General features: G+C 43.7%; 2 long non-coding RNA genes across 2 annotated transcripts in view; both read right to left on the bottom strand.

Moving 5' to 3' along the window:
* The window catches only part of LOC144585986 (uncharacterized), a 589,741-nt gene extending 565,161 nt beyond the window's left edge, over positions 1–24,580 (bottom strand). The window contains exon 1 of the long non-coding RNA XR_013540647.1: positions 23,755–24,580. This is a non-coding gene — a long non-coding RNA (uncharacterized LOC144585986). The remainder of the gene's footprint in view (positions 1–23,754) is intronic.
* On the bottom strand, positions 1,851–21,990 carry LOC144586159 (uncharacterized). Its single transcript, XR_013540919.1, has 2 exons — positions 20,028–21,990; positions 1,851–17,563 (listed from the first exon to the last, which is right to left on the bottom strand). It is a non-coding gene; the product is annotated as an uncharacterized LOC144586159 (long non-coding RNA).
* Positions 24,581–26,025: the final 1,445 nt, after the last annotated feature.

Here is a 26,025-nt window from a genome sequence, read left to right as displayed (position 1 = left end):
AGACAGAAAATCAGTGTCTGGGTTTGCAGTAATGTTTGCTGATACTTTGCTGAGATGGAAGTCAAGGAAACAAAGTTCCATTGCCACATCAACAGCTGAAGCAGAATTTGCAGCCTTATCAGAACTTTGCTCAGAAATTGTGTGGTACTAACAGTTAATCACAGATTTAAAAGTTGTAGTGGATCAGGCCATAAAGGTATATGAAGACAATACCATGTGCATTCATATGGCGACCACTGAGAAGATGCGGAGCAGAAGTAAGCACATTGATATAAAGTATCATAATGTCAGGGAAACAATAAAGGAAAAGTTTATTGAATTGCAATATTGCAGGACAGTGAGAAATATAGCTGACATTTTTGACAAAACCCCAGAGTATACAAAAACATAAGGAAATAACTGAGGAATTGGGTATATGCTCTATTCAGGTGTAAATTAGGAGGGGTGTCAAGGTTAATTTCCAGGCCTGAGCAGAACAAGGTGTATTAATGAGCAGCCATGATGAACAGGTGTGTAATAATGCTGAGTCATGATGACTCATGAGTGCTGACTCATACATGATGTAATGTTTAATGTAATTGGTCACAGGCAGATGTGTGTAAGTATATACAGTGGTGCCTTGCTTAACGGGCGCCTCGTTTAACGACGAATCCGCATACCGATGAAGATTTTGCGATCACTTTTGCGATCGCATTGCGATGTTTTCTATGGGGAAAAATCGCTTTGCGATTTCCCCCCATACAGTACCTTCTCCTAGCTGGCAGGTGTTCCCGGCCCTCCTCCAGCATCAGCGGTGGTGACTGGGGTGGGTGGGAGCCAGGAGGAAAAGCAAGCCCTGGCTGCGCACTCCTCCCGGCATCGGCGCCGGGGGTGGGGGGAAGCCGGGAGAGAGAGCAAGCCCCGGCCGCGCTCTCCTCCCAGCATCGGGGACTGGGGTGGGTGGGAGCCAAAAGGAAAGGCAAGCCCCGGCTGCGCGCTCCTCCCAGCATCAGCGACGGGGGTGGGGGGAAGCCAGGAGAGAGAGCAAGCCCCGGCTGCGCTCTCCTCCCGCCATCGGGGACTGGGGTGGGTGGAAGCCGGAAGGAAAGGCAAGCCCCGGCTGCGCTCTCCTCCCGGCTTCGGCGACAGGGATGGGGGGGAAAGCCAGAAGGAAAGGCAATTCCGTCTGTGCTCTCCTCCCAGCATCGGCGACAGGGGTGGGGGGAAGCCGGGAGGAAAAGCAAGCCCCGGCTGCCCTGCCGGCGGAGACTGGGGTGGGGGGAAGCCAGCTGATTGGCGGTTTCAAAATGGCCACCGCTGTTTTCTGGACGGATTCCTCGCTTAAGAGGCACCGAAAATGGCCACCCCTATGGAGGATCTTCGCTCAACTGTGAGTTTTAAGCCCATAGGAATGCATTAATCATGTTTTGATGCATTTATATGGGCTTTTTTGTTCCGTTTAGCGATGTTTCCGTATAGCGACGTTAATCCTGGAACGGATTAACGTCGCTATGCGGGGCACCACTGTATATGTGAACCTGTACAGTAGATGTATCTTCCTGCTCTATGATGAATGCTATCCTGTTATGCTGCCAGACTGAACTGCTGTATATATCCTGTAAGCACACAATTGGTGTTGGAAGAAGCTGCCTGTGTGTGTGATTTATTTGGACTGCCACACTGGACATTACTCTGCTGATTCTACTGAATTTCTGAGTTTTTGTGCTAACAAAAGGTATTATGGTCATCAGGAGAGGCCTTTCTCTTGGTTTCACCACCTTCACAAGTGCATTTGGTGGGTTGCCTGAGTAGGATTTTTTAATGGATTGTTGTGCCTTGCTGCTTTGAACATTTTTTTGGTGTTGCTCTTGTTTGCTGCTTTTTAGTGTGGTATTTGTCTGATCCTTCTCAGTATTTGTATACTGTTTTAAGCTTTAAATATTGTCTTTTAATGAGGTAAGCTGCCTTAAGTCCTTTTCAAGGAGAAAGGCAGGGTATGAACGAACAAACAAAGAAACCTGTCAAAGGCTATTAGGCATGCTGGCTGTACATGTAACCAATTTCATTAGATACAGCGTGCTTTCTCAGTAGAAATGGGCACAAACTGCCAAAATGGCAGTTTGTTGTGGTTCATGGTTCATCAAAGTTGACAAACTATTAATTTCCCCTAGGTTTTCCAATGAATCATGAATTGGTTTCTCTGTCAGGTTTTTTTAAAAGACAGCCCATGGTGGTTTTGTTCATTTGTTTTTGTTTAGACAGCCCATAGCTGATCAATGCACAGAGATGCAAGGAGAGCCAGCTGGAACTGTTCCGACAGGCTAGCTGGCCGGAACAGTGGTTTCCATTCTGGCAGCCTAGCTTCTGTTCCAGTGGCGGTGATGGTGTGGCAGCAGTGGCAGGACAAGTTAGGGAGATGATGGGGCAGTGGGAAGGGAGCAGGGCAGGCTGTGGGGACAGAGAAAGCAGGCCTACTACACTGCTGTTCAGCAGACCCATAGGCAGAGAGACCAAACTGGCAGCCTAGCTTGCTCTATGAGCCCAACGAGGGGGATGAATAAAAAGGGTAAATATTCATCACTTCATATTTGTTGGGGGCTCCAGAACTGATAAATACAAAGTGGCAAATATTACATGAATCAGCTATTTTTGATGAATATCACAGTTATTTTTTTCATTCATCCTCTCAGCACTGGTAGCTAAGGAACTATAGTAGGAAAAGATGACTGCCTTAATATTCTGCTATGGCCTTTCGAGGGGCATCTCATTGACCTTGACAGTAAACAAAATCTGGAAGTAGACAGGCCTTTGGTCTGATATGCAGAACATCTTCTAAATGCCCCTACGAGTACATATTTTTCTGCACTTCTTCCTGTTTAAATGGATTATAAGGATGTTGCACAATTGTCCCCTAAGAAGGTAACCTAATGTTGCTTTCCCTGATGGGCAGGAGGAGGTTCCCTATTCTACCTCTAGCTGTGCACTCTGAAATCCACCTTGGAAAATTTATGGATACTCTGGAATTACTGGAAGAATAAGAAAAAGTCTCCTTCCCTTCTGCCAAATTTGCCTGCCCCATCTGTCAGTGAGTTCCTCCACGAGATTGAAAGCCTTTCAATTGGGGGAAACTTTCTGTTCACTGAAGACATACTTAGGAGCTAAACCCTGAGATTTCCCAATAAACTACTTTCCTAGGACTTATTAAAGATTTCTTCTCTTTTTTTGCCAGTCCTCCTCCCCTAAACGCCACCTGGAGTCCATTGATCTCCCATGCCCACTATCCTGCCCTTGATGCTAGGTGTAGGGCATAAAACCAATTTCATCAGTGCACGTGATAGAATCATACAATAAGAGGATATCTATGAAAGGCTTACAAGTAAGTACCTCAGGGCATTTTCAAGCTGACAAAAAAATAATTTGGTTAATGATCACTACTTGATCCAGTCTGTCAAATACGAATCAGTCTGTCTTCTCAGCCTTGATGCCTTAACTGAAGAGGGAGACAAGATCAGTGAAGTTAAAAAATATCGCTAGGGCACTCAATCAAATGACAGAACCATGATTGTATTTGACAAATAGTAATTTTTAAAATCAAAGCAGGAAACTACTTATCACCAAAACAAAACAAAACAAACTTCAAGAAGATCAGCTTGAATGGGAAGAAAATATGTGTATTGATAAATTGAATAGATATACTGTGAAGAATGAAAGGTGATTTGGTTGGAGAGAAACAGCGTGACTCAAAAGAGAGGCAGCATTGAATCTGGATGACAGATACAGATGGGGCCCAGAAATTACAGATGAGCTTGTACAAACAGTCTCTGGAAATACTTTGAAAAGAGATCAATCAAAAAAATGGGCTAAAAGAAAGAACAAATGACAACACATGAATTACACTAGCAAATGCTTGACAATGCTGATGAAACGGTCATCTCCACAGATGCATAAAAGAAACTTATGTTATATTGGGAACCATTAAATTTATTTCAAAGTTTCTTTCCTTGCATATAAGAAATATGGCTTAACAAAGGAAAAAAAGAAAGGAAAATTGAGACTTTCTGGCCAGGCCCTTAAATGAAATCATCAACACTGCCAAGGAGAAGCATGTGCTGAATGTATGATTATGCAAGGAAAAAAACCTAGCTGACATGCTTCAGACAATTCTGTACTTTTGTCATCGTGAGAATTAAAAATGGGCAAGGCTTCTAGGCCACAGAGAGAGAAGCTGATGGACCAAGTTTATCTGAAATGATATATCTTCATCATCATCAGTATGGCCAATACAATGTCTTCAGCATGGATCTAATTATTCATGCCAACAAGCAAATGTATGCAGGATAACAACCGATGATTTGATTTTTGTTGAATGGATGATGAGACAAAAGGCAGAAGGATCAAATGATTCATCAGCACACATGTTGGCAATCATTGTTTTGGAAGGGACCAAAATACCAGTTTGCTTTATTGCTCTATAATGTGTTTTTTTTTTGGGGGGGGGGAGCAAAATTTTGCTTTCACCTCTTCACCACATTGTGTATTCAAACCATTTAAAGATGTTGCTTCTAATTTCATGCTCATTAAGAGGCTGATCAAGCCCATAATAACAAGCCTGTAGAAGTTCAACCAGTCTTAAAGTACTGTCTTTTCTACTGTCTGAGGAAGGATCAAGTGAAGACTTAAATGGCAGGTTCTGCTCTGCAACACTCTGAGATAATTATAACAGTATCAAAAGAAGTGGGGAGGACTAACATCTTCCTTAACTTCATCCCATCTCTTATGAAGATAAGCTGTTTGAATTCCTGAAGGAACAGAAAAAAATGTTTCTGTTTAAGCAGCTGGCTGAAACCCTTCAGATGTCAAATTATGCATAGATATTTAAATGAGGCCTTATGTGGCAAGCTTTGATAAAGGGGATGTTTCCCAGCTGGGACCCAGTCACAATTGCTGGTAAACTTTACTGTTCTATATTATATAATTTATCATTGTATCAAAGCCTTGGTAATTTGGGGTTATTTGTTCATCTCCCTCACCCTGCATAAAAGCCTTAGTCTCACTGAGCACAATGAACTAATCAGAGAGCTCAGCGGGAAAAAAAGTCACTTGTTCATAGGGATCATATTAAAAGATATAAGACTATGTCCCATAGCCAAAGGAAAATGATTATTTTGTGGGAAATACTGTCTGGGATTCACAGAATCGTTTTGTGGATGCACGCAAGAACAGACAAAGCATTGGATGTGAATTGTTAGTCAACTTGGGTAGAAAATATGGGTGCTTCTAAGAAGCAACAGATTGCCAGCTTGTTAAGGCTATCATTGAGGCCTTTCTTCCTTGGGCATCAGAATAACAAAATATCCTTCTGTATCCAATCCTCTCTGCCTTACTTTGCATAACTTCCTTTAATTTAGAACTCAGTTTCCCATGTAAATATAACAGAACTGGAACAGATGTGCAATACATATGCATATGTTATTATTTCTTAGGCATGATGTCAGAACTTACATGAATGAAGAGTTTTGCATCCAGAATATAGTTTGCAGATGTGTGAGTTCTTTATACTTGTCTTTATCCCCAGTAGGTGCTCAAGGTGGTTTGTATTCTTTAGGGAAAAAATTAAACAAATAACTTTAAAACATTAAGTAATATAATAATATTATTGTAGCTTTAGTTGTTGTTTTTTTAAAAATTAAATTGTAAGCTGCCTTCAGCCCCTTCACTTGGAGAAAGGCAGTATAAAGTGAAACAAAATGAACAGATAGATGGGTAGATATCTAGTTTTTATTTATGTCTTGATTGATTGATTTGCATGTCTATACTGCCTTATTAGTCTAGGTCAGTGGTGTCCAACCTTGGCCCTCCAGATGTTCTTAGACTACAGCTCCCAGAAGCCTTCACCATCACTTCTGCTGGCCAGGATTTCTGGGAGTTGAAGTTCAAGAACATCTGGACGGCCAAGGTTGGACACCACTGGTAGGTGGTTCACAACATAAAATAAAAACCATATAATTAAAAAACACTATGTAATACAATAAAATGCAATAAAACTAGCTAAAAACAAACTTACCTTATATACAAATTAAAACCCACATGAGTATCTTATGTCAATATTCACACTAGTAGAAGGCAGCTTTATGTAATTCTTACTTAATTAGCTTCCTAAAACTAGAGAGAGACGGCACCTGCTGAACCTCTGTAAGGAAGCATATTCCGGAGGGAAGGGCCCACAACTGAGAAAGCTCATTTCCTAGTGTTGGTTGTCTTGGCCTCCCATGTTACAATTCAACATCAAAGGCTTCAAGGAGTAGGCAGGATGAGTAGCTATTTTGTGGGAGCCATGTTCTGTCAATTATCAAGGTCCTAAAGTGTTAAGGGATTGGCAGGTTATGGCCAGCACTTTATATTGAGCGTGGAAACTAACAGGGAGCCAGTGAAGATGTGCTAAGACTGAGGATGTGTGTTTATATCTGCTGGTTCTATAATCAGTCTGGTTTTAGCATTTTGGACCTGCTGGAGTTTCCATACTGACTTCAAGAACAGGCCTACATAGAGGGGGTTATAGTAGTCTGATTTAAAGATTACCAGCACATGAAACACTGTTGTTAGGCATTTTTTATATCCAGGTAGGTGCATAGCTGGGCAATCCATCAAAGTTGATAAAAAGCAGTGTTGGCCGCAGCAGATCCTTGTGCCTCCTTAGAGAGCACTCCCAAGCAATCCTTCAGGGGGAGTGGTACCCCATCAAAGCCAGGCAACTATCCCTCTAACTGGTTCAATGAGCCTCTTAGCACTAGGATCTCCATTTTATTTGGTTTCAGTTTATTGGCCATTGTTCATTATCGATGCCAGACAGTGCTCAAGAACACACACAGCATCACCTATGGATGGATGGATGATTCCTATTCAGTGGGTGAAAGAACTGTAGAGATGTTACATCCTTGTTACCTAGCTTATACCCAACTAGGGAAAAAAACATTCAAGCTGTTTCTTGACCTTATGGATGTGAGACATGGAGGGTGGCAAACTGACACTCAGTCATTTGTGGCAGATTTCCCCTCCCCCCATCTATGGTTGCATGTAGTGTTGGGAAGTGAGTAGGTAATACACCCAGAATGAGCACAGATGTACATATACACATACTCCTGCATGAACATCTATTCCTTCCCATGTAGAGGTGGGTTGGAGAGATTTACATTCCCCTCTCTGTGTGTTGTTATTGGGCCTTGGCCACCAATCCACTGGGCTTCAGTGAAGGTATGTGATTTCAATGCAGACGGCTGCACATGGAGAGTGCATGTGCCGTCTTCCTGACAACCTGCTCTGCAGCTCTTTGATGGACTGTCAGGAGCTTGGTTGCTCTGAGGAAGAGGGTAGGCAAAGAGAATCCAACTTCTGTGCCCTTTTCACCAGCACAATATTGGCAGCAGTCACAGTGGAGGGAGATAGAGTTAAAGGAAGGTAGCATGGGCAGCCACAGTCAGCCACCTGAGGCCTGTGGTCTCATGCATAGCTTGCAGATGTTCCTCACATCCTTTCTTTGCTTGTTTGTTTGTTTTTTGGTTTGTTTTTGTTTTTTGTAGCTAGAGAAGTTATCCAAATTTCTGAGATATAAAAAATGTTCAAATTTAATCTGGAATAAAACAGGAAGCCATCTCCCTTCCCCTCACACACCCCTTCTTCTCCTTTGGAAAGGTTGAATCATTTCAGAAATCATATTCAAGGTGGGAGGGGATCAATGAAGATGAGGAACAGTTATACTTTCCACCTGTCTGGTATACATCAGGCTGACACGATTATCCATTTACATGAATTAAAAGGAAACAGCTGCCACGGAATCCTTTTCAGACATAATTCCTTACTTAGCCTTGTGAACGTGATGCATTTCCAATGCAAATTATGCTCAATACCAACTAAAGGGATTTTAAAAGTTACTTTCAGCCCAGCTTTCAAATGTTCATTTTCATTCATGTATTTAAGCTCTTATAAACTGTGAGAGACTTTAGCACTTCTCAGAAAGCTGTCAATCCATATACTGTGGGAAGGCTCTTTAAGCCAAGCTTCTCCCACGCAGCTCTCTAAATTCACCTCAGTATAACAATCAGCTGCATTTGTTGGAAAATGTGTGAGTTTCCCAATTAGCTAGACAGAATGGTGTTAACTTTAGACATGTGGTTTCCAGTCTTCAGTCACCAGCTGTTCTTGGAAGAGAGAGAGAGGTGGAGAGATATATAGGTGGAGAGACAGATAGGTAGGTAGGTAGGTAGAATCCTATGGTCTAGCATTCTGGGAGTTGTAGTCCAGTGACATCAAGGGTCCCACATTTGCGGAATGCTACCATCTTCTTTTTAATTGTATGGTATTGGTGCTATTTTAGTGGAGATGTGCACTGAATTTGCAAACCCTGCCACACTATCCAGCAAAATCACTTAAAGATAGTAACAGGTTTGTGGACACATGCAGTTTCACCCCCAGCCTTCCGCTTTAGAAGTATCGCAGACTGATTCATTGAGAACAGGTCAGAAATGCAGGAGCTTCTGGAGGGGAGCCATCTAGCTTAGAGCCCGAGGTAACCATCCCCAGTGTAGGTACAGGGGAAATGAGTCCCATGACTGTTGAGGGAGAACCTGGTCAAGGGGAACGCCACACCCAGGATGCTGAAACCCAAATAAAGGTCCTGCCCATGGACAGAAACCCTGAGGGGTGAGAGAGTGGCTCCTAGGGAAGGGAGGGAAAACTTGACCCTTGAGGGCTAGGGGTTATAAAGGAGGCATTGGAGGTGATAGTGGAGAAACTGCTGAAGAAGCAGGAGACCTCAGAACAAGAAAACCAAGCCATGGAACTCAAACTTGAAGCCCTAGAGAAGGGGGAAAGAGGACAAAGGCACTAGGCGGGATGCTGCAGAGGAACCGGAGGATGCCTATCAAGCAAAGGAGGTTCTAGAGGACGAACCTGAGGCCCGAGATGACTGAAACTATAAATATATATATAAGGAGAATCCCTTGGTAAAGATGAAGGTGCCTAAAAGGGAAGTTGAAAAGCATCAAAAACCCAGGAATGAGAGGAGGAAATTGCCACTTGGAACTTGTTCACAGTTTATTAAGACAGTTCTCCTGTAGCCTTTCCTCCTGCAAATCAGGAAGGCCACAGGAGAGCTATGTTAACAGTTTCCTTCTGTCTCCCTGCATGATCAGTTAGTGCAAATTTGCCTGGGGAAACCTGATTTCTCAGATATGATTTCATAGTGAGTCAATTTGCATTTTTCTTGCTATGTAGTCTCACCTGCCCCAGTTCTAGCTGGGAGCTTTATCTCTGAAGAGGAAGCTTGGGTGGAGCTAGGCCCAGTTCAGCTTCTAAGCCTTCCAGCTGAGGCTTTTCTTCCAGGTGAGCTACTTTTAGCTCTCTGTAAGGTGTCTGTCTATTAGGTATCACTCCCTTCGTGGAGAATTAGGGAATTTGTAGTCCAAGAAATCTAAGCATCTTATCCCTAGTGCTTAGCCTTTATAGGATTTATCTATATTCTGTCATGTCAATACTAAATTGAGGTTCCCATTTCTTCCTTTTCAAGGTTCCTCAGCAGGATCCTTCCCATACTGGGAATAACTTAATTGTTAAAATCAGTCATTGTACATAGGGGAGAATTTTATTTTCATCTCCTCTAAAGTGTTCTACATCTACTAATAGTTCTAAAAAATTTGGGAAAAGAAGAACTTGAGATTTAAAAAGCTGGATGTGGGCAAAAGAGAGTGAAAAATAAATTTCCCCATTCTAATGTCTTTCTAAGAGGTGAGGTAGTCTGCTGTTAGAAGACACTGCAAATGGTTTAGGAATGCTCCAGTGTTTTATAAAATGCTTAGAAATGGAGGCAGAACAGACATACAAAGCCCTGTGGCAGCCCTTGCTAGTTTCTGGCATTACTGGCATTACTGAGAATTAGAAAGCCATGGAGAGGAATGTTTCAGTGTCTATAGCTAATTTGTGTTAGTAGTGGAGAGAAAACAGCATTTTTTCAAGGGCTCAATTTGAGACAGTCTCCTTTCACCTTAACCTTGGGTTACTCAGGAGTTTTGGACTGCAACTCCTAGAAGCTTTCACCACTAGCCGTGCTGGTTGGGGTTTCTGGGAGTTGCAGTTCAAAAGCATGTGAGTAACAAAGGTTAAGAACCACTGATATACAACATTGTCATACTCCTTTCCCAATTTTGAAACAATCAGTTGTTTCATATCCAGTTCTAATTGCTGCTTTCTGTCTCACATACAAATTTGTCAGGAGATAGATAAGGTGGTCAGGCACTCCCATTTCTTTAAGAACTTGCCATAGTTTGCTGTGGTCCACACAGTCAAAGGCTTTTGTGTAGTCAATAAAGCAGAAGTAGATGTTTTCTGGAACTTTCTGGCTTCCTCCATGTTAGCAATTTGATCTCTAGTTCCTTTGCCCCTTCACAATCCAGCTTGTACTTCTGGGAGTTCTCGGTCCACATACTGTTGAAGTCTACCTTGGAGGATTTGGAGCATAACCTTGCTAGCATGTGAAATGAGTATGATTAGGTGGGTGCAAAATATAGGACATAATATTGATATTGATCAATGGTTGCAAATATGGAAAAATAACATAAAGGTCACAAAATTGGTAAATTTTAATGAGAACACACCGCATATACTTGAGTTTAAGCCAAGGCACGCAATTGTACCACAAAAAACTGGGAAAACTTATTGACTCGAGTATAAGCCGAGTGTGGAAAATGCAGCAGCTACTAGTAAATTTCAAAAATAAAAATACTGTAGATACCAATAAAATAACATTAATTGAGGCTTCAGTAGGTTAAATGTTTTTGAAGATACTCCCCTTCTGAGCTGTGAGACACACTTCACTGCCTGCGGAGGGAGGAATCATACCAGATGCTGAGCTTATTTACTGATCTACTGCTGCGTAACAAGATGGAGGGAGATGGAGGATGGAGGAGGAAGCTGGGTACATAGAATATGCAGGAGGAGGAGAAGGATGGGAGTGTCCTGAAGTGGAAATGCAGTGTACTTAATCCAGGTCATTGGACCACCCACAGAGGTTGCAGGTGCCCAAAAATGAAACGGGGAGTCCGGAGAATACCCACACTGCAGGGGATGTAATTTTGACACAGACTTGAGTATAAGCCGAGGGGGTGCTTTTGCTGAAAAACTAGGCTTATACTCGAGTATATACAGTATATAAGATGTTTTATAGGTGGCATATGACTCCGAAAAAATTGTCAAAGAGTTATACAAAAGCGTCAAATGTTTGTTGGAAGTGTGAAGCACAAGAGGGAAGCTTTTAGCCTATATGGTGGACTTGTAAAGTAGCAAAACAGTATTGGATAGCAGTACATACTCTGTTACAAAAAATACCCCTTTGTAATGTTCCACTAACCTCAGAATTGTTTTTACTGAGCAATATACCAGATAATATAGATATCTAACTGACTGAGCTATCCAAGCAGCTATTCCCATAATAAGCACCCTCTTTTCAACTTTTCCTCTGAATTAACAATACTGTAATCAGAATGTAAATAGCAGATGGGACACAAGCCTTGGGTATGAAAAACCTCTTAGAGTTACAATGTCAGTCAATATTCACCTAAGAGTTAAAACTTCTAAAGGCTGTTTTTAAAGGAAGGGTAAAAGACTTTTCTTATTTGCTGGTTCTTGTTACATTATTTTTACACTCTGGTTGCATTATGCTATTCAGGAATCAACTGTCAGTGTATTTATGTTTTTTATATATTTCTTGCTTGTCATAAATCTTTTGGACTCCTGAAATTATGTCTCAATTAATTACTTTTCCTGTTCTGTCTCTCTTGGTGATATTACTCCCATACACTCTTATGGGTGGAGTCCTTCTGAGGAAAAGCAGAGCAGAAAGTCAACTGAGCAAGTGTTCCCTCTCTCCATGGGTCTGTCCTTGGTGAGAGAATCTCATTCTGGCTGTGAAATACAATGTGGGACAAATCACACCACTGATCATGTGAAGGACAGCCTTCTTGGACTTGAATTTATTCCTGCATCATGTACATCCCTTTGGATTATGCCTGCAAAGTACTGAATTTTGAAATTCTGTCAATCTCACCCAGCTTTGTCCACCATGGTCGTCTGTGCAGCAGCGAGCAAGACCTGGAGGGCAGGGAGGTGGAGTTGCAGTGGTCTGTCATGCTTCTATTCCCCTCACCAGGTGCCACCTCCCCCAGCTTGCTGGGTTTGAATGTGTGTATTTGAAAGTGGGAGCGTGGGACAAAATAGGGATTCTGTTGGTGTACTGCCTACCCCACTGCTCAACAGACTCCCTGCCTGAGCTCACTCAGATCCTCTTGGGGATGGTGTTGGAGTCTCCTCAGTTTGTAGTGCTGGGGATAATTCAATATTCATGAAGAGGCAGCTTTGTCAGGAGTGGCTCAGGACGTCATGTGCTCCATGACAACCATGGGTTTATCTCAAATGGCATCTGCCCCCACTCATGCTGGAAGGCACACTTTAGACCTGGCTTTCTGTACTGGGGTTGATGTTGGTGATCTGAGTATGGAAGAATCCTCTGTTGTTCTTCTGTCATGGACAGATCATAATCTGATGGGCTTTAGACTTACTGGAACTTGAAGCCTCTGTATGGGTGGGGGACCAATTATGATGATCTGTCCCAGGAGGTTGATGGATCCAAATGGTTTCCCGACAGCTCTTGGGGAATTCCTTGTTGCCTCAGCAGGTGATTCTGTTGAGACCCTGGTTGACCTCTGGAATGGGGAAATGGCCAAGTTGGTTGACACAATCACTCCTAAGCATCCCCTCCCACAAGGTAGAGCCAAACTAGCCACCTTGTTTACAGGGTAGCTGGTGGTGATGAAACAAATGGGATGGATACTAGAGCAATGATGGCAAAAAACTCTGAGTGAATCTGACCAGACATGGGCTAGAGCACATTGGAAGGCCTATTCCATTGCAGTGGTGCCAAAGAAGATGTCATTCTTTGCTGCCACCATTGAGTCTGCACAAAGTCACCCGGTGGAGCTCTTCCAAGTGGTCAAGGGCCTCTTACATCATGGCCCACATGAAGATAGCATTGACCACTCAGTAGCTCACTGTGAAAAATTTGCTTAGCACTTTGCAAGCAAAATGGCTACAGGTCCTGTAGATATAAGTATGGCTCCTACTTGTCCAGTGTTGATGGGTAAGTTTCAGTTTTTGCAGCCTGCTGGACAGGATCCTTGGAGAGGTGAAGGCCACCACTTGTCTCCTGGACCCATGCCCTTCCTGGCTTATAAAAGTTGCCAGAGAGGGACTGGCTGAGTGGGTTCAAGGGGTAGTGAATGCCTCCTTGTAGCAGGGTAGTATCCCAGCATGCTTAAAAGAGGCAGTAATAAGACCATTATTGAAAAAGCCCTTCTTGGATCCCACAGTAATGGACTATTAACATACAGTTTCTAATATCCCATTCATGGATAGGGTTCTGGAGCAGGTTGTGGCTTCTCAGCTCCACGGATTCCTGGATAAGACACATTACCTAGATCCATTTCAATCTGGCTTCAGGCCTTGTTATGGGACAGAGACTGTTTTGGTCCCCTTGGTGGACAACCCACACAGGGAACTGGACAGGGGGAGTATTTCCTGTTGGTTCTGCTGGACCTCTCAGTGACTTTTGATACCATCAACCACAGTATTCTTCTGGGCCATCTCTCTGAGGTGGGACTTGGAGGCAGTGTTTTACAGAGGTCCCAGTCCTTCCTGGACAGGAGAACTCAGAGGATGGTGTGAGGGGACTCCTGTTCAACACCCTACCCTTTGGTCTGTAGTGTCCTTCGGGGATCTGTTTTGTCTCCTGTGTTAACATCTACATGAAACCACTGGGAGAGGGTGTCCAGAGTTTTGCTGACAACACCCAACTCTATCTCTCCTTCCCATCCAAGGAAGCTGTTTTGGTTGTAAATCAGTGTCTAGTGTCAGTAATGGACTGGATGAGGGTGAATAACTGAAACTTAATCCAGACAAGACAGAGGTGCTCCTGGTCAGTCAAAAAGCAGATCAAGCAATAGGGTTGTTACACTCCCTCTGAAAACACAGGTGCACACCTTGGGGGGTGCTCCTGGATTCCTCTCTGAGCATGGATGTTCAGGTGTCGGCTGTGGCCAGGAGTGGTTTTGCACAGCTAAAACTACTATGCCAGCTGCACCAGTTTATTGAGGAGGCTGATCTGGCCACGGTAACACATGCCCTATTTACAGCTCAACTGGATTATTGTAATGTACTGTCAGTATTTTGTTTAAAATAAAATATGGAATTGTCTTGTAGGATTATGGGAAATTGGAAAAGGCTGAGTCATTCAGGCTGGCTCTTAGCCAGGAAAGTCATGTGACACTTCCGCACATGTGCAAAGTTCAGTTTGCTACATCATGCTTATGTAATGCAGCAGTATATAAGTTGCTGACTAGGCTTATTTGTTGGGTTAATGTATGGAGGAGCAGCTTGTCACTTTGTTGGAAGGAATCGTGAGAATTTTTCAGTTCTGAGGTGCTACATATGTATATTTTGTGAATACACTCTTGGTGAAGGGAATATCTCCTGTGTCCTGTGTCTTTTGTTTTTCCTCTCAGTTTGGAGATTGCTGAAGAAAATCTCAAACAGCATAACAACAGCGCTGTCACTCTCAACATGTACTCTATGTGGGGCTGCCTTTGGAAAGGGTTCAGAAACTCCAGAACATAAGAACATAAGAAGAGCCCTACTGGATGAGGCCAAGGGCCCATCATGTGACAGTAGATGCCACAATTTAAGTATTTTCTTGTCCTGAATTTCCTGTCATTCAGCATTAGTGGATGGCCCCATGTTCTGCTGTGATGGTTTCATCTCCTTCCTAACTCCCCATTTTGTTAAGTAGAACAACTCCAGATATTGTAATTTGCCCTCTATGGAAGTTGCTGCAACACCTTGAACACAGAGGTTGCCCTTTCTACACCTTCTCCATCTCTACCTTACTGATGAAGTACAACTACCAGAACTCCAACTACGCTTGGCTCATAGGTTTGTGTAAGGCAAAAGGAGATAAAAACCTGAACATTAAAACCACAAGGGCCTCTGGGTACGTCCCATTCATTTTTTCTTTTCTTTTCTGTAGCGTCTGAAGCTTATTCCCCAAATCCACAAGTTTCTCCACTGCTAGAATAAGGGCGTCATAATACTGTCAGTTTCATACTAGATTCTTTTATATAGTTATCCCCAATATGGAATTTGCTCTTTTTTACATAGTCACATACTGGATCAATATCTTCCTTTAGCTTCCTCCATAATCCCAAGATCACTTTCTTGGTCACTCACCGCCAGCTACAGTACCATCTAGCATATGGGAAGCAAAGACTTTGACCCCCATGTGCTTCAATTGGTACTTGATTAAAGTTTGTCCATTTTAATGTTAGTTCCCACAGTCTGCAGAAATTTGCAACCCCTTTACATCACCTTGATGTCAACAGAAATAGGGACAAGCCACTCATAAGAACATATAAGAACATAAGAGTCCTGCTGGATCAGGCTAAGGGCCCATCTAGTCCAGCTGCCTGTATCTCACAGTGGCCCCATCAGATGCCTGTGGGAACTCACGAGACAACTAGATCCCTGTCTCTTGATCCCCCTCCCCTGCATTTGGCACTTTGAGGTACCTTCCTTTAAAGCCTGGAGATTATACATTCCCCATCAGGGCTTGTAAACTGTGATGTACTTTTCCTCCAGAAATCTGTCCAAGCCCCTTTTAAAGGCATCTAGGCCCATGTGCCTTTAACCCCACATCCCATTGCAAGGAGTTCCACAGACTAACAACATGCTGGGTAAAGAAATATTTTCTTTTGTCTGTTCTTACACTCCCAACACTCAATTGGAATGGATGTCCCCTGGTTCTGGTATTGTGTGAGAGGGAAAAGAGCTTCCCTCTATCCACTTTATCCATCCCCTGCATAATTTTATCCATCTCAGTTATGTCCCCACCTCAGGTGCCTTTTCTCTAGACTAAAGGACCCCAAACATTGTAGCCTTTCCTCATAAGGGAGGTGTCCCTGTCCAGTCATCATTTTAGTTGCTCTCTTCTGCACCTTTTCCAGTTCCACATTGTCTCTTTTGAGGTCCAAAATGCAGCAGCCAGATTGCTGACTGGGGCTGGTTACAGAGATCATGTTACCCCCCTCCCCCTCATTACAGCAGTTTCAGTAGCTGCAGATCCATTTTTGGGCACAGTTCAAAGTGCTGGTCTTAACTTATAAAGCCCTAAATGGCTTGGACCCAAAACCTGTCCAGGCTTTAAGATCATCAGGGGAGGCCTTTTTCTCTGTCCCACCACCTTCACAAGTATGCTTGGTGGGGACACAGGGGAAAGGCCTTCCGTGTTGCTGCTCCCAGGTTCTGGAACTCCCTCCCACAGGAAGCTAGGTTGTTCCCATCATTGCTATCTTTCCGAAAGCGGGCAAAGACCTTTCTGTTTAGGCATGCTTTCCCTTAATAACTGGTGGACTGACAGGGGTTTTTTAAATGAATGGTTTTGCTCTGTTGTTTTAAATGTGTTTTAGTATTAATTTTGTTACTGTTTTTAATGTAATATGTGTTTAATTTTTTTTATATTTGTATACCTACTGTTTTTAGCTTATACATATTGTCTTTTTAATTATGTAAGCTGCCTTGGGTTCCTTTTGAGAAGAAAATTGGGATAAAAATATTTTAAATAAAATAATAAAATAATAAATTCACCCTATGTATGGGAGAAGGAACTGGGGAGGGAGGGAGACAATTTCCCAAATTTCTCTGCGGACAGAGATATTCACCAATAATTTCTCAGAGGTGGGCCTCACAATCAACAGTGGTTGTAGCATAGCTTTATTTATTTTTTCCCCTGGAGCTCCCACATACACACACTTCATCTGAAAGTAGTGTCAACAACACCTGTGTTGGATGTTTGGTCACCATTTGGTTTTTTCACAGTTCCTTCTACTAAGTGTCATTGTAGGACATGGGGGCATTTGGGGTGGGCTAGCAGTGGCCACAAAGTGGGCATTTTTGGTAAACAGTCCTGCAAAGTAACCTTCTAGACAGAATAAGAAAAAGAAAAGCCTCAGAGTATTTTTCAGGGGGAAAATGGCTTCCAATACATCTTGATGCAAAACTGACAGGGTTCCTCACCTTCCCTAAGGCTTCCCAAATGTTACATTCACACATGGTCATTGTAGATACATTTTGTTTCTAATGTAGATGCATACAACACAACTTCTTCCCTGTATGCCCTGCAGCAGGTATGTGAAAGGGAACTGTTCAGCTCCAGAAAAAGGTAAACCTATCACTTGCCCTCCAGCTTCGGAGCAATTTCATTTCCTCAGGGAAGAGGCTTCCAATATTCTGCTTCATTCTTAGGCCCTTCTAGATTTTTCTTTAAATTTGCTATAATATTTCAAGGTGGCCAAAGGGCTGCATTTCTTCCTTCTTTCTGTACATATCCTTTGTTTCCTGAACAGTTTCCTTTGCTGAACATGTTTCCTGATCTGAAAAAAACCTTGTGCAAGGATTTACCTTCTGACATCTTCCCATGATGGTGAGTGGAAACCTGGGGGGAGGAGGGCGAATAAGTTGTGATTTTCCAATTGCTGCAGAGAAGGTTGTACACCTAAAGACAAGAAGGCACACACAAAAGTATCCTGACAGGCACTCATGAGAATTTATCTGAAATTTCTCATACTCTGAAGTTCATTTTGAAAAGGATTTTATTTTAACCTTAGAACTGAAGAGCTGGAAGGAAACCTATGTATCACCATGTTTAGCCCCTATCATAGAGGCACGGGGGAGGGGGGAGGGGGAAGAATTGAACTCCCAACCTCTGGCTCCATAACCAGATACTTAAACCACTGAACTATCCAGCAGCTAAATCAAATTCTTACACCTTCCTTTGGGTGCTGCTATTGTGAAGACTCAAACTGAACTAAGCAAGGAACAGGGCCTTTTGGGAAGTTCTCCTGAGGTAATGGAAAAACCTTTTGGCAGGATATGGTTAGAACATGACCCTAATGTTTTCAGAAAAGATTACAAAATCAGATTTGGGGGAACTGGAAGTTGATGTCCAGAGGAATGCTTTAGGGAAACACTGGCATACATAGAATGTTTGACATGTTTATTATGTGCATGCTCTAATACACTGCATTTTTATTTAACTGTTTTGAGCTACCCAGAGTACAGAACATTATGATAAACTGAAATGAATTGAGCTGAGTATTTTAAAAGACAAATTCAGTTAAATGTTCCTTCTGCTTTGTTTCCAGACTGACTCAATAGCATTCTGATAAATTTTTCATTTGACCTGCTGTTGACACCATGTTGGGTTAGGTCAATTAAAAGCAATCCTGTTCCTTGAGGCATGGATGTAGGTTAGACTTATTGATGAACACATCTCTGTTTGCCAGATGTTTCTTTCTCTCCTTTCTTCCCTCTTGACAAAAATATCTACTTTACATTCTGCTCTGTGTTGAATCCTCATTGAACTGAGTAGGTCTCAGCATGGTGTGATAGTCCAAAATAAACTTGTACCCCTAATTTGAAAGTAAGTGAAATGGTGTCTTCTACAAGTAATAAATACTACACTATCACAAGTATAATACATTTGCTGCAGATCCCTGGGAAGCAACTACTTTTTAACAAGCACAGTATTTTGAACAGAATGAGGGTCACAATGTCAGCTCTACATGCTCACTCACATCATCATCACCTAAAAAACAAATAACATGATTCTCAAAGGTCTCTCATCCTCAGAGTGAATAGCAGCCAAGGCTTTTGAGGAGAGGACATCCTCTTCAGCTATTCACTTCCATTTGCTCTTTGTCACTCACATAGAAGAGTTAGTAACTGAAGTAATAGGGGTTTTGTTGTAAAAAAAAAAAAGATATTTCATTCAAAAGGCAGCACATGATCTCCAGCTCTTATACTGAGTAGTTTTATCCTTGGAATAAAGTTGTGAATTTATGTATTTATTTATTTGATTTATACCCTGCCTATCTGGGCTACCAGTCCACTCTAGGTGGCTTCCAATACAAAATTGAACAATAAAACACAGGCAAGTGCAAACTAATTCAATGATTCAAGAACGAGCAAAAAAGGGCACTGCGAGGGAACCAGAAGTCTGGCCTCAGACTTCCATGCATTGTATGCGGTAGCCGAAAAGGGGATTTCTTACTTGGCAATATTGGATTTCCAAATTGGAAGGAAGGAAGATGATTTTAATCTCTGTTCTCCACATTAATCTACAGAGTTGATTAGATTTGAAAATCTATTTGCAATAACAGACAACCAGCCCTTCTCCAATTGTTATGGAAGATTAAAATTCTCTTTAGAAGATCCTTTTTCTCTCTCCAGGAACAAGATATTGACAATTTAATGAATTAAAATGTTTCAGTTTTTTAATGCTAATACCAACAGACTAATTTTTTTCCAATTTCGAACATTTAACATTAACATTAATTAAAGGGTTGCTTTAGCACAGTAAGTCATAACTGGAGCAGGCCCATTTGAAACTGTGGAACTTACAGAAGAATTGACTCACCAAATCCTCACTGATTCAATACTCTAACACAATGTGTTATGCTACGCAAAAAGATTTCAGTCCGTATGTTCCAAGCTCCAACTATCTAGCCTTTGAACATGTACATGATGTTGCTTGCTGGAACTGGGTGGAAGTTACCCCACACAGCAGTTAATCAGCAAGAATTATCCTGTTGCACTTCTCTCCAGAGTTAGGATGTCTGAATGTCTGGAGAGGGCTATTGAGAAATGTGTATAGTATCAATGGTGATCAGGATCTGCACATGAGAGATACTGAGAGTTTGAAATTGTTTAGAACTCACTGGTCTTGTGTGATGAATATTGGCCAAAACTAGCTTGAAGTATTTCTTATTACTGTGACCTGAAGCACAATTTTAGTGCATATGCACCGGACTTTACATTTATTGATTTAATTTTATTTTAAAATATATTTGCCCCACCTTTCTTCTATAAAAGTATCAGCTGAAAGAAAATGTTCTTACCAGTGAAGATGAGCATTACAAGGTTGTTGTTTGTGAACTTTGTTGACATTACTAGGGGACTGATGATCACAACTCTTCTCCAAATGGTCAGATCTGCCAAAGCTCATAGTACTTATATTTGTTTGCATGACAGGTGGTACCATTAAAGTGTGAAAGTATCTCAGCACTGTGGCAGTAAGCTTCAAGAACAAAGACTGGGCAAGTGCCTTTATTAAAGTACAACTCTCAAAATCCCACAGCCAGCATAACTAGCATGGATCCAGGAAATTGTAGTGTTAAAAAAGTAACTTTTCCAGTCTCTGAGAATGGAAGAGAGTTCTTTCCTGCTAAGAATAATCCCACTGCCATTTTAACATAAGCAGGCTTAAAGAGGAACTTTAATATTCAAAGTGGAAGCTTTGAAGAGGTAGCAAAGCTTAGATCTAATTGGATTAATCCTTCTTCTTTTTAACTTTAGGAGTTACATAGCATTTTAAATGCTATATTATCCACATATTAGGCAGGAGTTAGGCAAGTCAGATTTATGGTAATTAATATTTTTGACCTTAAAAACGATCCCAAATGATCCAGACTATCATAATGTGAAAATCATTTTCTTGGGGATTTGTAAGCATCTAAAGTAGAACAAATTACAAGAATTGTGAATGAATCACAGCAGAGACCCCCCCACACACACAGCCACAGATGAAAAGCTTTGGTATCATGCAAGAAGATATTGGGAAATATGACAGGCCATGCCAGGGCTTGGAAGTGTTCCATTTAAAAAGACTGCCATAACTCCAAGATTTCATGGTTGGTTATTGTGCAGGCTTGAAGATTTTGAGAGTTGTATATGTATATTTTAAAAATGTAAAATGTGCAGGTTGTACAGGCAACCCAAAGATAAGGGCTGAAGCAACTGTAAGGGCACCTGCCACCCTGGGAGCAATATGACCGATGTGAGCAAGACCAGATTAAAAGACCTGGGATGAAAGCTATACATCTGCCACACGCTGAAAAAAAGTTTTTATTGCACCCAAGATGTCAAAATGTGATAGAAAAAAACTAGTTAGACATTTCACACCATGTCAGTTCAATTGTTCTGTCCCTGGAAGAAAGAAGAAAAGTGAAAGGGTGGATTTTAAATTATTATTTATTTATTGTGCTGATATCCCACCTGTCAGCTGAAGAAAGGCTCCCAGAGTGGAAAGAAGCCACATCTCCCTGTCATGGGTGCATTATATATGTATACAGATACAGATGCCATGACCTGGCAAAGGCAATCAAAGCATGGAGTAGAATTTCATTTGTGACCAACATTTTTATTTATTTTATTTATTTTAAATATTTTTACTCCACCTTTCTCCTTAAGAGAGGATGAGGTAACCCAATGTGACTTACATCATTAAAAGAGAGTATTTAAAGCTAACAATGGTGAGTATACAATAACAAAAAAGCATCAGACTCTAAAAGATGGCAAACAGAAGCAATATAAAGACACATTCAAATCAGTAAGGCACAACAATCCATATAAGAGCCACACTCAGGCAGCCAGTCATTAAGGGAAAGCATTACCGAAGAGAAAGGTCTTTGCCTGCTTGCAGAAAGCAAAGATGCTAGCCTGACCTTCTGTAGGAGGGAGTTCCAAAGTCTGTGAGCAGCAACAGGGAAGGCCCTGTCCTGTGTCCCCATCAAATGCACCTATGAAGGTGCTGGGACTGAGATAAAGGCCTCTCTTGATGATCTCAACCCCTGAACAGACTCATAAAGAAAGATGCAGTCTTTAAGATAGTTTGGACCCAAGCCATGAAGGGCTTTATAGGTTAGAACCAGCACTTTGAATTCTGCTGAGAAATGGATTGGGAGCCAGTGGAGCTGCTGTAACAGGTGGGTTATGTGATCCCTGTGACCAGCTCCAGTTAATAATCTGGCTGCTGCATTATGGACTCACTGAAGTTTCCAAAGACATTCCAGAGCCTTCCCTATGTACAGTGTGTTACAGTAATCCAGTTAGGTCATGGAACAGGGATAAATTACCCCAGATTGGGTAAAAATGAAAATCCTGGGGTAATGAGGATCTGACCTTAACCCCCTTCCATCCTCCTCCTCCTTATCCTCCTCTTCTGCCCAGAGGGGGAGTCCCTGGCTGCCCGATTGCTCCCTTCCCACCCCCTTCTCCAGCCCAGCTGCAACCCAGCCAAGGCAGATGATGGCCAGTGATGGGCCCCAGCCAGTTGCATAAGGCAGCCAAGGCGGTGGTGGCAGGGCCAGCCATGGCGGAGGGCGAGGCCGGGGTGAGCAGCAGAAGCGCCCTGGCCAGGAGGAGCCTCTCCTTCTAGTGCCTGGAGAGGTGGATTGCGGCTGAGGGGGGCAGGCATGGCCACAACAGCAGCCTGGGCCAGGCTCAGCCTCCTGGCACTGGGACACCGCCGCCCCATAGCCTGTCCCCATAGGAGCCCATCGGGCGGCAGTGGCACTCACGGGGCCGCGTAGCTTCCTTTGGCACAGCCTCCACGCCAGCCAGCTGGGACTGGTGGAGCCTCTTGCCCTCCGTGCAGCAGTTGTCATGGCGCTTCGACAGTGAGCCCACAGGAGCCCTGATGGCAAGGTTCGACACGGCCACCCAGGCGAGCAGCCACCGGAGCCAGTAGTGATGCCAGAGCAGGAACCAGCGTTGGGCGTCCCCAGCAGGTGAGCCACCTGTTGCTCTTCAATGGCCGCTCAGGAGCCACCCACTGGCAGAGAAGGGGAGCCGACCCCAAAGGGCCAAGGACTGAGTGCGGCCCTGCCAGGCAGAGGAGGAGGAGGCCTTGGCATGGGTGGCGGGCCTTCGGCGGCGGCGCTCGACTGGCCACGCATGACCGAGATCCTTCCTTTCAAATTAAGGGGGGTAATATCAGCATATATAATTTTTTTGGGGGGGGTTAAAAGGTAAAAAAGTTCCCTGACCCCTGAGTTAGGATGTAACTAACACATGAGTTACCTTGGCCAGATCAGACCTCTCCAGTGCAGCTGGCATATTAACTGTAATTGTGCAAAGCCACTCCTGGCCACTGCTGAAACTTGGGTGTCCATGTTTAGAGATGTGGAGGCACTGTGGGCTAAACCACGAAGCCTCTGTGCTGCAAGGTCAAAAGACCAGCAGTTAGAATCCATGCAACCGAGTGAGCTCTTGTTGCTTGTCCCAGCTTCTACCAACCTAGCAGTTTGAAAGCCTGTAAACACGAGCAGATAAATAGGTACCACCACGGTGGGAAGGTAACAGCGTTCCATGTCTAGTCACGCTGGCCACGTGACCACAGAAACTGTGTAAAGACAAACACTGGCTCTATGTCTTGGAAATGGGGACAAGCACTGCCTCCTAGAGTCGGACATAACTGGACAATTGTCAAGGGGAACCTTTATGTTTAGAGATGAATCCAGGAGCACCCCCAAGCTTCATCCCTGTGTTTTCAGAAGGAGTGCAATCCCATGTAGCACAGAATGCATCTCTATTTTTTGATCTGTCTATTGACTGACCGGGAACAGCTCTGTCTTATCTGGATTAAGTTTCAGTTAATTCACCCTCATCCAGTCCATTACTGATATCAGACATTGATCTAGAGCTGAAACAGCTTCCTCAGATTGAGATGGCAAGTAGAAATAAGGTTGGGTGTCATCCGCATTTTGTAATGGAACTGTGTATTCACTGCAGTGGCCTCTCTCCCTTTATTTATTTATTTTATTTATTTATTTATTTGATTTTTACCCCGCCCCTCTAGACCATGTCTACTCGGGGCGGCTTACAAAATAAAACAAAACAGTATAAAAATATATAAAATCATAAAATTACATATTTCAATTTAAAACAATTAATTTAAAGAGAGAATTACCAAGATGGAATAGCCAAAAAAAGAGAGAGAGAAACAGAGAAAAAGACTTAATTGACTGGAGGGAAGGCCTTCTTGAATAACCAAGTTTTTAACTGGCTTTTAAAAACACCCAGCGAGGGTGCCAGCCGAATTTCTGTTGGGAGGGCATTCCACAGCCGAGGGGCCACCGCCGAGAAGGCCCGGTTTCTTGTTTTTTCCTTCCGGGCCTCTCTCGGCGTCAGACCCCTCAGCCGCCCCTGCTGGCTATATCGGGTGATCCGGGTAGATCTGGGTGGGAGAAGACGATCTGCCAAATATTGAGGTCCCAAACCGTTTAGGGCTTTATAAGTGATCATTAGCACTTTGAAGTCAATGCGGAAACGGATGGGCAACCAGTGCAAAGCAGCCAGGGTGGGGGAGATATGCTGGTGTTTTCTCACCCCACTAAGGAGCCTGGCTGCTGCATTCTGGACCATCTGAAGTTTCCGCGTCAGCCTCAAAGGCAGCCCCACGTAGAGTGCATTACAATGGTCTAATCTTGAGATTACGAGCGCATGGACTAGAGTAGTGAGGGCACCCCGATCAAGATATGGTCGCAGCTGGGCAATCCGCCATAGATGAAAATAGGCAGAGCGGACCACGGACGCCACCTGGGTTTCCATGGTAAGCGCCGGGTCCAGATGTATTCCCAAGCTGCGGACCTCACTCTTTGCGGCAAGGGTCGTCCCCCCAAAGGAGAGGAAGTCACCTATGCCGCTGACGGAAGGACCGCCCACCCTCAAGACCTCCGTCTTGTCCGGGTTCAGCCTCAATCCATTTGACTGCATCCATTCCAGTACAGTGTCCAGGCAGCGCTGGAGGGACCGGACGGCATCCACTGAAGTTGGTGTAAAGGAGATGTAGAGCTGTGTGTCATCAGCATACTGATGACACGATGCCCCACACCCCCTGATGACCCCGCCCAGCGGCCTCATATAGATATTAAACAGCATTGGGGAGATGATCGACCCTTGTGGAACCCCACAATTGAGATTCCACGGGGCCGAGAGCCTCTCCCCAAGCTGTACTCTCTGGGGGCGGTCCTCCAGGAAGGAGCGGAGCCAGGCAAGTGCCAGGCCACCGACTCCCAACTCGGAGAGCCTCCCCAGGAGGATACCGTGGTCGACGGTATCAAAGGCAGCTGAGATGTCGAGGAGGACCAACAAGGACATGTTGCCCCCATCGGCCTCCCTCAACAGGTCATCCAACAGTGCAACCAGTGCCGTCTCTGTACCATAGCGCGGCCTGAAGCCCGACTGAAATGGGTCCAGAGCATTGGTTTCGTCCAAGAGCGCCTGAAGCTGATCTTCCACCACCCTCTCAACCACTTTGCTGAGGAAGGAAACATTGGCGACGGGCCTATAATTGCCAATTTCATCCGCCGCCAAATTTGGTTTCTTCCTAATGGGCCTAATGAGTGTCTCCTTGAGGGCGAGGGGGACCTTGCCCTCCTGGAGAGACCCATTAATTATTGCAGTGGCCCATTCAGTTGTTACCAGCCTGGCTGCTTTGATTAGCCAGGCTGGGCAAGGGTCGAGAGAAGAGGTGGTGGCCCGACAGCGATCAAGCGCCTTGCCTACCAAATCTGGTGTTACAGGCTGAAAGGAGTCGAGAATAACCGGGCAGGACGGAGCGCTGGACATCTCTGCTCGATCCATTGTATTTAAAAAAGGAGAAAGGTCATGGCGGATGGCCTCCACTTTGGATTTAAAAAATGCTGCAAATTGGTCAGGTGAGATGCTAGTGGGAGGCCCTTCACCCTGACCAATTCCAGATAGATCGCGAACTATACGGAAAAGTTCCGCCTGCTGGTTGGAAGCTTCGCTTATCCGGTCAGCGAGGTAAGATCTTCTAGCAGCCTTTACCTTGGCCAGGTAACGGTTAGTTGCGATCCTGACAGCTATTTTACTATAATCCGTCGGTTTCTTTCTCCAAGCGCACTCTAGCCGTCTCCTTATTCGCTTCATCGCTCGTAGATCCTGACTATACCAGGGTCCTGGCCGAGCTCTGCTCCTGAGAGGGCGTTTGGGTGCGATCGTGTCAACAGCCCTAGTAGCGGCGGAGAACCAACCATCGACCAGAGCTTCGACAGGAGTGCCAGACAGTTCTGCTGGAATCCCTCTCATGGT

Source organism: Pogona vitticeps, chromosome 1 (assembly GCF_051106095.1).
Source record: "Pogona vitticeps strain Pit_001003342236 chromosome 1, PviZW2.1, whole genome shotgun sequence".
Lineage (NCBI taxonomy): Eukaryota > Metazoa > Chordata > Lepidosauria > Squamata > Agamidae > Pogona > Pogona vitticeps.
This window is presented reverse-complemented; position numbering and strand designations above follow the sequence as displayed.